We start from the raw sequence: 16,945 nt of genomic DNA, 5'->3' as shown, positions 1-16,945 counted from the left end.
AAACTCAACTGCATTAGGTGAACTCGTCGGATCTAGTACAGGACCTCAAGTATGCTCTGGATCTCAAGTCAGGGATACCCTCTGCAGCACAACGACTTATATATGAAGGTAAACAACTTGAGGATCCTATTCCCCTGTCTTTTTATAGCATTAAGAGAAATGCATCCATTACTCTTACTCTTCGCTTGAGAGGGGGAGCTGTTGGACAATCCTCCTCTGCTAAGGCGTTTTCATATAAAGACGTTGTCCATGCTCAGATACCTAAGAAGACAGCTCCACCGATTCAGGTACCCAAGCCTTTTCTGGTGGACAAACTTGAGGAAACCCCTTCTATTGAAATCATGCACCCATCGGTGGATGAGAAAACCCAAACGTTTGCAAAACAAGCCATTATTTGCAGGTTCAATGGGCTATGGCCGAGCACTGCTGACCTTTACCAATGGATTCATTCCAACTGGACCAACAATTGCAAGGTACTGTTATGCTCAAAGGGCTTCTTCATAGTAGTCTTCGTTCTAGATGAGGACTACCAGAAAGCTTTAACTGTAGGCCCATGGTTCTGGGGATCAGCGGGTCTATTCCTCACCCCCTGGTTCCTAGATTTCGATCCATCTACAGCAGTCATCACCAAGCTCCCCATCTGGGTCAGGCTTCCAAATCTCCCAGCTCATCTATGGCATTTTGCAGTATTCCAAGGGATCGGAAACTCTCTAGGCCGCTTTCTAGACACAGACGTCTCTAGAGGGGAAAAAGGAATTTACACCTTTGCCAGAATCTGTGCAGAAATAGACATGAGAAAAGGTCTCCCTGACCAGATCAATCTCAAAATTGGAGACTTCTATTGGACTCAGATCCTGGACTATGAGAACACAGCCTTTCACTATCGTAACTGCCATCACACAGGGCACCTTAAGGGCTCTTGTCCCTCGACACCTGCCCAAAAGAAGAAAGTCAGTCCTAAGCAGAAATCCAAGAGCTGGAAGCCTCATGATCCCCCCCCCATGGACGACTTTGATTTCAGCTCAGATGAAGAGGAACAGGATGAGGAAGAAATGGTAGCAAATATGGCACAGGACCCTCCCTTGGCCGTTCTTGAGGATTTGTCTGTCCCTCCAATCTCATAGAAAAGGAATCATGAATCCTCCCCCTCGGATTCAGACAAGGAGTCCTCCCCGTCAGCACAACCCAATCTGCAAATCATGCCGGCTCAGCAAAGTCCTCTTGACTGGGTCAAAGTTGGTAAAAAGAAAGGAAAAAAGTGTCGAATAGTTGATTCTACACATGTTGGGTAGAATCCTCTGTTCTGCTCTTTCTCCTCTGTTCTTCTTGTCTCTTCTTGCTCTGCGCAGCTTCCCTCTCTTTTCTTTCTAGGGGCCGAGGTGGATATCCTATCCTTTCCAGCAGCCTGTGTTCTTGCCTCTCTTGACTGTAACTTCTTATTGTATCATTCCTTCTTTTAATAGAATTAGTCTTTACAGAGAAAAAAAAAATAGTCTTTTATTCCTATATGATTGATGAGCCTTAATGTAATTCTATAGTGCGTGATTTTCATTATGAAGTGTTCTTGATATCTCGAACTAAATATGCTTTTGGTAATTTGAAACTGAACGCCATTGTGACACACTAATCTGTACCTATACTTCATACTATTTAGGAAATATTAGACTTTATGTGTAATTATTCTTAAAGAGAATATTTCTGAGTTAAGAAGGTTATGAATGCAAATCAGTTCATGTGAATAACTATTACAGGATTGAAGCCTGTTGTCACAATTAGATGATCTCTTTAGATTGCATGAAGAAGTTCCTTGATTAAAGAAGAGTGTGCTTTGACTTTGGAAATTAATTCTTATTTTAGATATTAATATTGGTTGAAGCACCTTTTGGTTTGAGGAATTTATTTTTGAAATGTTGTTCACCTTTGCAAGTTCTTTTCCTAAGTTAACACATTATTTATTTTCTTATAAGAAGGATTGGGAAACTTGGTGCAGGAATCTCTGTTCCGGTACAGGAATCGATATCTGTTGGCATTGTGGCACTAATTTAGAGCTATGGCACAGGTGTTGTCCTTGATGGCAACTCACTTTGGTGACAGATCTTAGTACAGGCTCTCAAAATGAAGGAAAAAGATATATAGGCAGGTTCACCTAGACGAAGGCGCGTATACACGCGGGTTAAACGTTACAAAGGCGCATATGCGTATACACACACTTTCAAGCAAGGAAAAGCACGTATATGTTGGAGACTTACTTTTGGTCCGTGGTATTTAGTCCTTGGTATTTGAACCTATGGTTTTGGACCATGGTATCTCGTCAGAAGTGTTGATCCCAAGTATTGGGTCCATGGTATTGTTTTATTATGGTTTTGGACCGTGGTATTGTGAAAGGCCTAAGACTATAAAAGAGGAAGGAGATCATTTGGCAAAGCATCATCTGAATTAATTGAATATCTAATAAGTGCTAGATCTAAAATATTGGTGATTGGGGTTATGGTGCAGATCTGGATCTGAATGAAGGAGGAACCTTAGCGCAAAGAGAAGGATAAGTTCTATTGATGGGTCATAATATTAAGGCTTGAATAATAGTATCTTTGTATGATTTTGATCTGTTATATGTGGCGCATCCTTGATCTATAAATCTGATAATCAGGGTTAATTAGTGTCTGAATATTTGAAAGAGTGAATTATCCTTTATAGATCTGAACGCAGGTTCAGTGAAGCGAAGGCGCGTATACACGCTGGTTTAGTGAATAAAAACAGCGTATACGCAGGTTGGTCCAAACACAGAGGCGTATGCACGCAGATTTTAGGTTATTGAAGTAGCGTACATCTCTTGAGTTTGGTTCTAGCTGCTTCTGTTTATTGTTGCAGTGTTCTGGGTTCAGCATTTGGTGTGTGGTTACTGTTATTGTGTTTTGGGTACAGCTATTAGAGAAGTGTCTACTTGATTCAGTTCTAATTGGTGAAAAGGAGATTGTTTTTCTTGATGATTGATTGATGTTCATGGATCCAGTCTGAAAATTTATGAAACGTGGTCCCTGGAAGAAAGAGAAGGTTGTAGCCTTCTGTAGGTCAGCACCTACATACTAGTATCTTGGCTAGTGCAAGAGCCAAGGGGGTTGTAGCTCCCTTCTAGGAGAAGCTGGAGAACGAGAGAGGGTTGTAGCTCTCAGCAGGTTGCAGCCTGCGTACTGGTAAAGGACTGCACCAGTACAAAATCATTGTAAAAAGAAGTTTCTAATTAAAAGGAAGATAGAGACGAATTGCAGCAGGTGGTTTTCACCCACATTGGGTTTCCACCTTATATCTTGTGTTCTTGTGTGTGATTGTCTTTTGCTCTGTTTTACTGTTTCTGGTTACTATTTATTTGATTTTGATACACAAATTAATAATCAACATCTGTAAGATAAAGTAAATTATAAGTTTGCATGGTATACGCGGGTTTCCTTCTACGTAGTTGCGTATATACGCGGTTTTCATTAACTGAAGTAGCGTATATGATCTGGATTTGAAAAAGGGAATATTTGACTTGATAATACTGATTCACCCCCCCCCCCCCCCCCTCTCAGTATTATTTCCAACAATATCCTGATACAGGAACAGAGTGCTCTAGTCCTGAGGCTTAAAGATCCTGCATGAAGACATAAATCTTTAGTACAGGTGTAAAATATACTTCCAACACCTAAACTTTGTTCTGGTACTAGTGCAAGCACATTGCAGAAGTACAGGAATAATAGCTTAGTGTAGGAAGAAAAATCTATAAGAAGTCAGATATATTTAAGGGTCCAATTATTAACCTGGCACACAACTATACTGAAGATAAACATAGATTTACATTTTCATTAGTCAAGATTGTTTGCAAGAAGTTTGAGAGTTCCTTTCATTTATTTTCTTGCAAGAGTACTTTCTTTCACATTCCAGCACTAGAATACCTTTGGTGTAAATTGTCGGGTGATCTTTTCTTTTTTATTCTGCAAGATTACAATTAAAGAAGTAGGAATAGAGTTTGGAAAAGTTCATATCATTTCTGGCATTTCTTGTGCTTCATCTCTAAGTTTATGAAACCCCCGGGTTGACAATTAAGTGTTGAAAGGAGTCTGCCTAGCCGCAATTCTTGCACCCAACATCTTGGCACTGTTCCCGGGGAAGCGATTTGAAATTGGTAAGAACTTTCCATTTTCTGCAATAGGGGTAAGTCTGCTATTATTTTTTCTACAGTATGCTTCTATTGTTTTGAGGATTTTATAAGTGCTGATTTTTTATTCATTGCAACAATTAACATATTCTTTTCTTTATAAGCATTTGAATTTTGTTTTTTTGGATTTGATTTTTTTTAAAATGAATGCCTAAGAAAGGTAGGGGTCTGAAGCCTAATAAGGCCCAAAAAATTACTGAAAAATCAGAAAACTCTTCTCATACTGGACCTTCTTTTGCAAGTAGAAAGTCCCAGCAAACCTAGACTCATCACGTTGGAATAGTCCACTTGGATTTTGGAAACAGTGATTCAGGTGTGACACAACCCGAAAAGGGGAAGAAGGAGGCTAACGATGATCGGAAATTTCAATTCAACATTAGTCAACCTTCACCTTCTAGAAGTGGTCCGATTGGAGGCACAACAATGGTTGATCATGAAGACCATGCAGAGGGGATTGGCGAGAACCATGTAAATGAAGAGTAGTCCACTTTTGGATTTCCAATCGTGAACTCAGAAGTGAATGTACAAATGAAGAATATTTCACCTTTAGCTCTTCCACACTTTCATGGTAAGGTGCACGAAGACCCAGATTCATTTCTTTTTGAGTTTGATATATTGTGTCGGAGTTATGATTATTCTTCTGATGCCCAGAAATTAAAGTTGTTTCCTACAACTCTCAAGGATTTAGCCTTGCGCTGGTTCATGGGACTAGGAGGAAACATTGTAAGTTCTTGGGACCAAATGAAGAGAGTATTTTTGAATAAATATTAGGAATATTGTAAAACTAGAGAAATGCAGGATGAGATCTTCACCATTGTACAAGGTGATGATGAGACTTTGGAGGATTACTTAGAGATATTTTTGTATATACTCCAAAGGTCCAAACACAAATTTGATTTAAGTACTATTCGAACCTTGTTCCTACAAGGACTTACTGAGGATTCTAGACATAATCTGAATTTGTTAGGACAAGGAGACATTGCTCAGAAAACTTTTGAACAAATTTGTGACTTGTGCAGGAAGTTCTCCAGAAATCAATCTAGATCCACTAGAGGAGGTCGAAGAAAAACTAACAAAATGGGATCTACAGATGCTATGATCATTGGCTTGGATAATAAAATGGACATCATGAAAATTGAAATAATGATTATTGTTAGCAAACAAATAAACTCTTTGAAATTTCAACAAAAATTAGAAAAGGAACAAGAGTCATTGTCTATTTTTTGTCCAAAAAAAACATCCTTTAAGAGAGTGTCTTGCTGATATGAAAAGTGCTAGTAAATGTGTGATTTGTACAGAGAACCATGCCACCGAGGAGTGCCCCTCCATACTTGGATTAAAGGTTGTGCTTGAAGGAGATCATTCTGAACTTGAGCCATTACATGCCATGGGAGCACGAAGAAACTGGCCACAGGTAAGTGTAGGTATGGCTCCTGGACCACATTTTTATTGCTATAATGCACCTTCATATTCCTATTATAATAATAATAATCACTCTAAACATTGACAGCACGGGAATCATTTTCATCGTGGACAGTCCTCTCAACCTTGGAAACAAGGAAGGAGAGGGCTAAACCATTCATATCATTCCTATCCTGCTTAGATGCCATCATATCCTCCTTCCTATGCACCACACCATATGTCATAACCATATTTTACCTCTTTACCTTAGCAAAGTCAATCAATGCCACCATTTCCTTTTCCACCACCATTTAGACACCTCAACTACCTACTCAACCGGTACCGAATCCTAATAATAAGGCGGTACAATGGATTCATTCGGTTGGACCATACCCTCTTCCTACTTATCGGACCCTGCCAGTTGGGATAAATGAGCTTCAATTGAGATCGGGAAGGGTAGTTAAACCAAAAAAAAAAAATAGTCTACGGTGATTATTGAGGAGAAAAATGAGGAGGTAAACCTTGATCATTCGAAAAACAATGTCACCCTTCAGCCCATTCTCATACCTTCAGATTCACCATCTTCTTCAAACCAGCCCCCCTATCCAGAGCGGTTGGTCATGGAGAAGAGTGACGCCAAGTGCACTCTATCTTCTGAATTAAGGAATCTTTGTATAAATGTTCCTTTACTTTAGGCTATCTAAGAAATTCCCATCTGTACAAAGATCATTCGGGAATTATGTTTTAAAAACCCAAGAGGAAGAGAGTAGAACCTCAGACCATTTAGTTTGTTGGTAGAGCAGCAGAGTTGATGATAGGATGTGTATCAATGGATAAATACATAGATATAGGAAACCTAGTTGTTTATGTCCAGATAGGTGATATACTTGTCTCTAATGTATTAATAGACCTGGGGGCGACCATCAATGTGATGACCAGGCAAAACATGTAACAACTTGGTTTGGGCCATATTCATCCTACACCCACTGTGCTTGAACTTGTAGACACATCTAAAATCAAGCTCGATGGAGTATTGGACGACGTGGTTGTCTCTATAGATTCATGGGAATACCCCATGGATTTCATTGTGCTTCAGGCAAATAATCCAGTGGGAGGACATCCTTTGATTATGGGACGACAATGGCTTGCCACGGCCAATGCTTATATTGGATGTCACCCTGGTGATATGTACATTTCACTTGGAGACTCTAAGAAAAAGGTCACCTTATACCCACCTGCTAGATCTATTCAAGAACTCAAGGATTCCTTATGGTTAGATTATGACAGTAGTGATGAGGAGACCCAACGTATTTCTTTTATTCAACATCATACCGAGTCTACCCAGGATGGTGAATTACGAGATTTCTTGAACAATCTAGACACTATGCCTAGTTTTGATACACTTCATCAGATCTTTAGTCTAGATTTCCAAGAAAATTATGATTCCCAACCTTCCTTATCCCACACTGTGGCATCATCTTCTTGTACTCTTGAGCCTGAGACCACTCTTGTTGAAATTAGTCCAGGAAAATCTTTACACATTAGTTCAGACCTGGATTCATCTCAGCAAGAGCAACTTGTTACCTTGTTGCGAGATCACTTGGATGCATTCTCTTGGAGTTATGAAGACATGAAAAGTATTCCTCCTAAGACTTGTACTCATCATGTCTATATCCAGGAGGGAGATCGACCTGTCCGACAACCCGAGAGATGAATGAATCTTGCACTACGAGATATTTTTAAAGAGGACCTACAAAACCTCTTAGATGCTAATTTCATCTACCCCATTTCAGACAGTTAGTGGGTCTCTCCATTAGTGATAGTCCCTAAGAAAGATGGAAGATGTCGTATTTGCATTGACTATCGAGAATTAAACAAATCCACTCTGAAGGATTACTTTCCCCTTCCTTTCATCAATCACGTGCTAGATACCCTTGCCGGTAAAAAGTACTTTTCATTCTTAGATGGCTTAAGTGGGTATAATCAAATCCAGATCACACCCTCAAATCAAGACAAAACTACCTTTACTTGCCCTTAGGGTACATTTTCCTATTGAATGCTTCCTTTCGGGTTGTGTAATGCACCCGCTATCTTTCAAAGGGCTATGCTAGCTATTTTTGCTGATCTTGAATGTGTTGATATTTATATGGATGATTTTTCTGTGTTTAGTAACTCATTTGATGAAGCTCTTAAAAATCTAGAAAAAGTTCTTTTATGTTACCAAGAGGCCCATCTTGCTTTGAGTGATAAAAAATGTATATTAATGTGCAAATTAGGGGTGGTTCTTGATCATTTGATTTCTGAAAAAGGTATTCAGGTGGACCTCACTAAGATTAAAATCATTATTCATCTTCCTGCACCCAAAACCCAAAGAGAAGTGAGAGGTTTCTTGTGACATGTTGGTTATTACTAGAGATTCATTCAAGACATTTCCAAGAATACTACCCCCATTTTTCGATTACTAGCTAAGGATAGTGAATTCACCTGGTCCACAGCTTTTCAACGACCATTTGAAACATTGAAGGAAAAATTAGTATAGGCATCAGTTTTGAGAGGACCAAACTAGTCCCTGCCATTTCATATTTCCTTCGATGCTTTAGACACTGCCATTGGCACAGCCTTAGGACAAGAGGAGAATAATCAATCCTATGCTATTTACTACATCAATAAAAAGCTGTCACCTACTGAATCTAACTATACAGTGACTAAGAAAGAATTTTTAGCCATTATCTTTTCTATTAATAAATTCAGAGATTACATTACAAGATATGAATCTTATGTGCATACTGATCATTCTACTATAAGATACTTAATGAATAAACCTTTAACTAGAGATAGAGTGACTAGGTGGTTGCTTCTATTACAGGAATTCAATGTTACAATTATTGATAGACCAGGAAAGTCTAATGTTGTAGCTTATTACCTTTCCAGATTAAACAATCTCGGTGAAGTAATTCCTGTTGATGATGATTTCCCTGACGAGCATATTTTTGCTATGTCAGCAAAATCTCCATGGTTTGCTGACATAGCCAACTATTTAGTCACCAGAAAGACACCACCTCACTTATCCACTCGTGAAAAGCATAATATTATTCAGAAAAGTGCTTCATATTCTTGGATACAGGGAGACCTCTTTTACACTGGACCAGATTTTGTTATAAGACATTTTTGATATCTTAAAATCTTCCCATGATGAGCCTTGCGATGGCCACTTCGCTGACAAGCGAACTACATATAAAATTTTACGCACTGGTTATTTTTGGCCTTCTTTGTTTAAGGATGCCAAGCAATATGTTATGCATTGTGATAGCTGTCAATGAATGGGTCAACCTGTTAAAGCCAATTAAATTCCTTTATGTCCTCAAGTCATGATAGAGCCCTTTGAAAAATGGGCTATTGATCATATAGGACCCATAAACCCCACATATTTCATATCTTGGTTTGTACTGATTTTGTTACGAAATGGGTAGAGGCTAAAGCTGTTTCTTTTGCCATTGAAAAAGTTGTTGTTCATTTTTTGTTCAATGAAATTTTTACTATATTTGGTGTTCCTAGAGAAATTGTTTCTGACAATGGACCGCAGTTTGTTTCTAAGTTGGTACACGAAGTCATGAATTAGTACAATATTCGGCATAGGAAATCTACATCGTACCACCCGTAAGAAAATGGCCAGGTGGAATCCACAAATAAGGTGATCGAATCCATTCTCACCAAAACAGTGAACATGCACAGGAAGGATTGGGCTAGATGATTGCCTGAAGCCTTATGGGCTTATCAAACCACTTGTAGAAACAACACGGGGCATACACCATATGAATTGGTGTACAGGAAAAAAGTCCTTTTGCCAATTGAATTCCAGATAAAGACTTTCAGAATTACAGTTCAGTTGGGTCTAGATCTCTCGAAAGCACAGAAGCAATGTCTATTGCAGCTAAACAAGTTGGATGAATTTCGAAGGGATGTTGTTCAACAGAATATTTTGGTGCAACAACAACACAAGAAGTGGCATGACAAGTTTATCAGGAAGAAATAGTTCCAACTAGGTGATTAGGTACTTCTCTATGACTCTAGATTTAAACATTTTAAAGGGAAGTTCCATACTCGTTGGATGGGACTGTATGAGGTGATTCAAGTCTTCAACAATGGGGCTATAGAAGTCAAAACTATCGATGGGCGAGATTCAATTTTCCTTGTGAATGGGAATAGGCTTAAAGTGTCTTTTCAACCCATCACAAAGGAAGACTTCATGTAGCAAGTGCAACAACAGTCTGAACTTTAGTTAGTAGGTGGCTATGCTAGCCTATTGTAATATGATTTCTTCTCTCTTGAAATAAAATTTAAAGAAAATCCAAAAAATATATATATATAATAATTAAAAGAAAAAATTAAAAAGAAAAATATAAAGAAATGTTTTTTCCCTATGATTGTGAAAATCAGTTCTACTGACATAATTGCAGAAGGATCAACCTGAAAACGAGCTTACTGGCAGGAAGACCAATTCTAATAAAACTGGAATGTTGCTTGATCTTTAGATGTGTTAACTGTCACCAAGAAGAATCAGGTTCAAGTATAGGAACCAGGCCCTTATCCAAGTTTGGGATAGCTGGCATGGAAATTTTTATTTAGGCAACACTCAATTCCCACTGCATTTATTTTATGGATCAACACTATATAGGCAGATGTCAGGTGAAATTCTGCCCTTCTTCTATTCCCATTTTCGTAAAAAAAATCCCCTTATTTTCTTCTTTTTATCCCATAAAGTTTACCATCCCTTTCTTCAAAGAAATTTTCCCTATCTGATTTCATATTTCCCTCTTTTCCCTTGAAATTTTTTCCCCAAAATCCCTTTTTCGATTTATCCCTCTTGGTGGTTTCACTCTTGAATTCCTTGTCATAATTTCCTTCCCATTCTAAAAACTTACCCTTTTTCCCACTTCTTTTTTTCCCTCATGGATCGATTGCAGGATCTGATGTGAACTCACAAATCAGATCAAAAGGAATATGCCAACACCAAAGAATGGCAAATAAAACCTCCTTTGTATATTCAACATTTTTTTTAATCCAGCCTATGAATTATATCCTATCATAATTTTCTTTTGGTTCCCATTATGCTACAAATATCCCTGGTGTAGGAATGTGTGTTCGAGTGCAAGAAAATTCGGTGCAGGCATGGGTAGTGAAAGCATGTCTAAGTGCAAGCATGCTCAGTGCAGGCATGGTTGGTGCAAGCACATCCAGTACAGGCACATTCAGTACAGGAATCCTCACTGTTGAGCGCGCCCAATTCAAAAACACATGTTCTGGTGCAGGAACACCTGGTGCAAAAATGCGCATTAAAGCTTATATTTTGCTTCATGAAATTTTGTACAGGCAGAACAACTATACCACCTACAGATCATGGCATTCATTTTGTATTATTATTAAGAATTTGTTTTATCATTTACAAAATTAGGAAGAAATTGTTTAAGTACAAAGATATTTTATGTTATGAAATCTTATTTTTTTAATGAGTACTAAGTACACCTTATGTGAGATCATGGAGTAAATGCGGGATGGTACGATTCTGTTAAAATTAAATACTTACTTCCCTTGAAAAACTCATCACCTGATAATAATGGCCTTACTCCATATCCAACCTTGGAAGACCGTTATGTGGAATTATTGTCTAAATTGTTGCCTCTTCCAATCATCATCGCCTGCATGTACTTGAACCAATTCACATTGACATCCATGTAATTTTAATAATGAAGCACAACATTTTGAGAAATGGTTAATATAACAACGAATATATAGCTCGAGCACAATTTGATTTCTTTTTGTTGTAATATCTTTTTAAAACTTGAGACAGAGATTGGGTGAATTCGAATAAACATGGCGCCTATAAGGATTGAGCCACGATCCATACAAGAGATGGAACAGATAGCTGAGTACACGAATAGTCTTGTAATATTGCAGGAATCTAGGTTCTTCCCATTTCTGCGGAAGTTCAACGGATTTGACTCAGTTAAGGCAAAAGCATTTGCCCAGACCTTTGATGGGAGTCGAGACAAGGTTGGTTCATTATAATTTGTAGTCATAGAATAATCCATATCTCAAGCTACAGGTTTACCAGCAGTGGGGGAGCAATGTTTCAAGAAGGAGAAGTTATAAAAGAAACGGTGGTGTCGATCCGTGGTCAACCCGAAGCAGAAGGTGGACTAGAAGAACGACCTCCAACGGAACGCTATGATCGGGAAGTGGAAGGATCTCATGTATGTGTTGTATAAGTTCCTTACTTGTGAGGGTCGCTACTCACTAACTTTCCTCTATCACATACGCCTACTCTTGCACTTTGAGTCTGGTAAGATCATCAATTTCCCGTATTATTTGCTCAGAAGCTTAGAAAAGATGGTGAAATGGGTTCAGAAAGGAAAGTCTAGCTGAGCTGCATATAAATTATATCACCATGGGCTGATCACAATCTTAATTAAGAAGGAGATGGAAGCTAAAAATGTGACTTGGGAGGAATTCTTGAAGGAGTTTTAGGGGCGGAGCATAGAGAAGTTGACTCAGAAGAAGAGCGCAGAAAAGTTGGCTTGGAAGAAGAGTGTAGAAAAGTCGGCTTAGAAGAAGAGTGCAACAAAGTTGGCTTAGAAGAAGAGTGCAGAGAAGTTGGCTCAGAAGAGGAGGGAAGGCAAGAATGAGAAATTGGAAATGATGACCCCGCGTCTTATCAAGACTAGGAGGTTGGCCATGAGAAGGATTGCCTCTTCGAGGGTGGGTCATGTTCAGTCGACCTCTCCAATACTATTGGATGACTCACCACCTACTTCACCAAGTAAAGATAATCTTTTGGTTCTTACTAAGGCAACGACTCATACAGTGGTTGATCGTGACTATGTGGAGAAGGAAGATGACACACCCTTATCGGTCCTCTTTGGCAGGATGAAGAAAAGAAAAGTGATGTCGAGTGCAAGTAAGGACCCAGTAGAGGGTTAGGTGGATGGAAGGACATAGGATACTGAAACCCTCAATGATTTTGAAGAGCAGGGTATTGAAACCCTTGAGAAGATGGACGAGCAGGGTACTGAAACCCTTAATGATTTTGAAGAGCATGGTATTGAAACCCTTGGGAAGATGGACGAGCAGGGTACTGAAACCCTTGGTGCAATAGATGAGCAGTGTACTGAAACCCTCAATGATTTTGAAGAACAAGGTATTGAAGCCCCTGATGAGATGGACGAGTAAGGTATTGAAGCCCTTAATGACTTTGAGGAGCAGTTTACTGAAACCCCTGGTAAATTGGATGAGGAGGGTATTGAAACCCTTGACAAAGTAAAAATGCAGGGAACTGAGATCCTTAGTGACATTGAGACTCCGAGTGTTGAAACCCTTGAAGATATTGCAATGCAGGAACTGAAAGGTGACCAAGAAACTCAAAAATGCTCGAAGCAAGAAGGCAAAGACAGTCAAAGCAGGGATCAACATACAAGTCCAAAATTGAAGGGAGGCTCTTCTCTTTTGGTTTTTTTGCAGCAGGTAAAGGTTGTGTGAGGACCCACAATAGCTTAAGGAGGGGAGGATGTTGGTAGGCTAAATTGCTTCATTTTTAACCCCTTTTCCCTTCAAAACCATAGCCTTAGACCTCTGTTTTAACCTTGTAAACCTCCCTATTCCTGCATTAGTCCAAGAATCATGCCTTTTCCTGCACTAGATTTATATTTCATGTTTAAGGGTTACGAATGTGCTTAATTAATCATTTTCATAGATTTTGTGCCTTTAATAATATTTGCAACTAATATTTATCTTCATAAAGTATTTGATAGGCAATGTATTGATCATCTCATTAGCATGGTCAAGTGCAGGTAGGATTCCTGTACCGCTGGCAAATCTTTAACTATCGTGTCAACTCACCACCTCATGCAAACACCGTGTTCTACAATGATCAACTCGAGTTAGGCTCGGAGCGGAGAGAAAATTCAGGGATATGGTGGAGATTGGGTCGCCGGCCAAATACTTAGATTAGCATTTTGTTATAGCCGAAAAGATTAGATTGGAATGGTTGATGTAATTTGGTTACGGCCGCAGGCCTAAATGAATGTATAAAATATAGGATTCAGATAGAAAATGGTGGCGAGCGATAACTATAGCAAGGATATTGTAATTTCGTTTTTCTATAATTTTGCTGGTATCTCCCTCATTCTAGGATGGATTCAAACTCATGATGTACATTTGTTGATTATTAATAGAAAGGGACTGCACCATGATTTCTCAATCTTGCATTATAATTCTGTGTTGATGGGTTGATTAAAGAGTTGAATCTTTACATTTCCTAAATAGGGAAACGAGTTGGTAGGCTAGAGCCCTGCCAATCCAGCTCGTTTTCCCTCGTGTTCTTCTTTTCCGATTAAGGTGTGTTAATTTCATTTAATGCAAAGTGTGAAGTAAACAGAAGCTCTTATTCTTCTGCAAAGTTTAGATTTGATTTCATCGCCATGTGACCAATTTGTGGTGTGCATGCTCGATTGAGTTTAATTTTATGATTTCTTTTTTTCGAATTTTAAGCTTGTTTCTTCTTGGATCGTGCAATTATGCACTCCTGCACTAGTGCATTTATAGCTTCGCAACTTGATTCCTTTGGTTCATTAAAGTAATAGTCTTTTATTTTTATATGATTGATGAGCCTTAATGTAATTCTATAGTGCGTGATTTTTATTCTGAAGTGTTCTTGATATCTCGAACTAAATATGCTTTTGGTAATTTGAAACTAAATGGCGTTGTGACACACTAATCTGTAGCTATACTTATCCTATTTAGGAAAGATCAGAATTTATGTGTAATTATCGTTAAAGAGAATATTTTTGAGTTAGGAAGGGTATGAATGCAGATCAGTTCGTGTGAATAGCTATTACAGGATTGAAGCTTGCTGTCTCAATTAGATGATCTCTCTATATTGCATGAAGAAGTTCCTTGATTAAAGAAGAGTGTGCTTTGACTTTGGAAACTAATTCTTATTTTAGATATTAATATTGGTTGAAGCACCTTTTGGTTTGAGGAATTTATTTTGAAATATTGTTCACCTTTGCAAGTTATTTTCCTAAGGTAACACATTCTTTATTTTCTTATAAGAAGGATTGGGAAAAATGGTGCGAGAATCTATGTTCCATTACAGGAATCGATATCTTGATACAGGAGCATAGTGCTCTAGTCCTAAGGCTTAGAACTCCTGCATGAAGACATAAATCTTCAGTACATGTGTAAAATATACTTCCAATACCTAAAATTTGTTCTGGTACTAATGCAAGCACATTGCAGAAGTACAAGAATAATAGCTTAGTGCAGGAAGAAAAATCTATAAGAAGTCAGATATATTCAAGGGTCAAATTATTAACCTGGCACACAACTATACTGAAGATAAACATAGATTTACATTTTCATTAATCAAGATTGTTTGCAAGAAGTTTGAGAGTTCCTTTCATTTATTATCCTGTAAGAGTACTTTCTTTCACATTCCAAAACTAGAATACCTTTGGTGTAAATTGTCGAGTTGTCTTTTCTTTTTGATTCTACAAGATTACAATTAAAGAAGTAGGAAAAGAGTTTGGAAAAGTTCATATCATTTCTGGCATTTTCCGTGCTTCGTCTCTAAGTTTACGAAACCCCAGGTTGATAATTAAGTGTTGAAAGGAGTCTGCCTAGCCGAAAATCCTGCACCCAACAATGTGGATGCGATTTATATGTTTTATGTAGGTTTTAACCCCGTACATAAATTACCTGCATACGAATTCTAAAACACAAAAAATAAACAATGCGAGAGAATAACACATATACATAGAGATTTTCGCCTGGATCCCAAAACCGGTACCAGCTTGATTTTTCATTATATTCTTTTCAATGTTACAATACATATTTATAAATGCTGAAGCAGCCAGTACCATGGACCGAAAACCATTGCATCCAAAACCATGTGCGAAAACCATACGTAGGTTCGCCCAACCTAATATAGGGTCCAAAACAATTTTTCCCGGGGCGCTACCCCAAACCCCGTAAAGGGGGGATACCTGCCCCCCTCAAACCCCTTTGATGGGGGAGTTTGCCGCACCCCTCTAACCCCCCAGTTAACTATGTCAGCTAGTCATGAAAGAATATAGCACAACCCAACATTTTCCCACTTGTTGTTTTCTTTCTACAGGGGGCCATAGGAGAGCTTAGTTATTTATCCAACCCTGAAATGCCCATTGTTTCTCTACACCAAGAGAACTTCTCAGAGCTCACAGATTTTTTCAATGCATCTACAGTATTCTTCAAGGTGTCCACATTTACCAGCAACACCTTTTTGTCTTCTATCATATCCCTCACAAAGTGATATTGGACATCAATGTTCTTTATCTTTGAATGATAAGCAGGGTTCTTTGCCAAGAAGATTGCACTTTGGATGTCACAGTCTATCCTTATAGCTCCCTATACTAACACCATACTTGAACACAAGCTCCGCAACGAAACTACTTCCTTGCTTGCATGAGTGGTTTCCATGTATTCTGCCTCTGTAGTTGATAATGCCACTATAGATTGTTTCTTACTCATCTAGCTGACTGCACCTCAAAATAGGTTAAACACATACCCTTGTATATCTTCTCTGATCCAGATCTCTAGCCAGTCTGAATCAACAAAGCCACGAATATCCAAAACTCTATCCAATCCTAGTCTTCCTTGGTAGCACAAACCATAATCACTAGTGCCATGCAAATACCTGAAAACCCGCTTCACTTCTGTCCAAAGCTCCTTTCATGGTTTTGACATAAACCTGCTCAATACTCCCACTACATGTGCAATGTCTGGTCTAGTACAGCCCTTCGCATACATCAGGCTATCGACTGCACTTGCATATGGAACACAGGACATGTCCTCTTCCTCTTCTTGTGTCTTGGGACACTGTTTAGCAGATAACTTTACACCTACAAGAATAGGAATCTTCACCAGTTTACTATCCTACACACTAAACCTTTCCAATATTGTCTCGACATACTTCCTCTAGTTTAACTAGAGCTTCCGCTTTGCCTGATCTCTTTTAATTTCCATGCTCGAAATATAGTTTGCAACACCAATATCTTTCATGTCGAATTTGGAGGACAATTAGGTCTTCAAATCTTGGATAATTTCTTTGTCATTTCCAACCAGTAACATATCATCCACATACAAGACTAGATAAATAACACGGTCACCGATTAATTTAAAATACACACAATGATCTGCTTTGCTTCTGGTGAAGCCAAATCCTCGTATAAATGTATCAAATTTCTGATAACACATCCTTGGTGACTGTTTTAACCCATACAGAGACTTCTTTAACTTGCAGACCAGTTCTTTCTTACC

This window comes from Pinus tabuliformis, chromosome X (assembly GCF_031772625.1).
Source record: "Pinus tabuliformis cultivar Carrire ecotype Pingquan chromosome X, CPIR1, whole genome shotgun sequence".
NCBI lineage: Eukaryota > Viridiplantae > Streptophyta > Pinopsida > Pinales > Pinaceae > Pinus > Pinus tabuliformis.
This window is presented reverse-complemented; position numbering follows the sequence as displayed.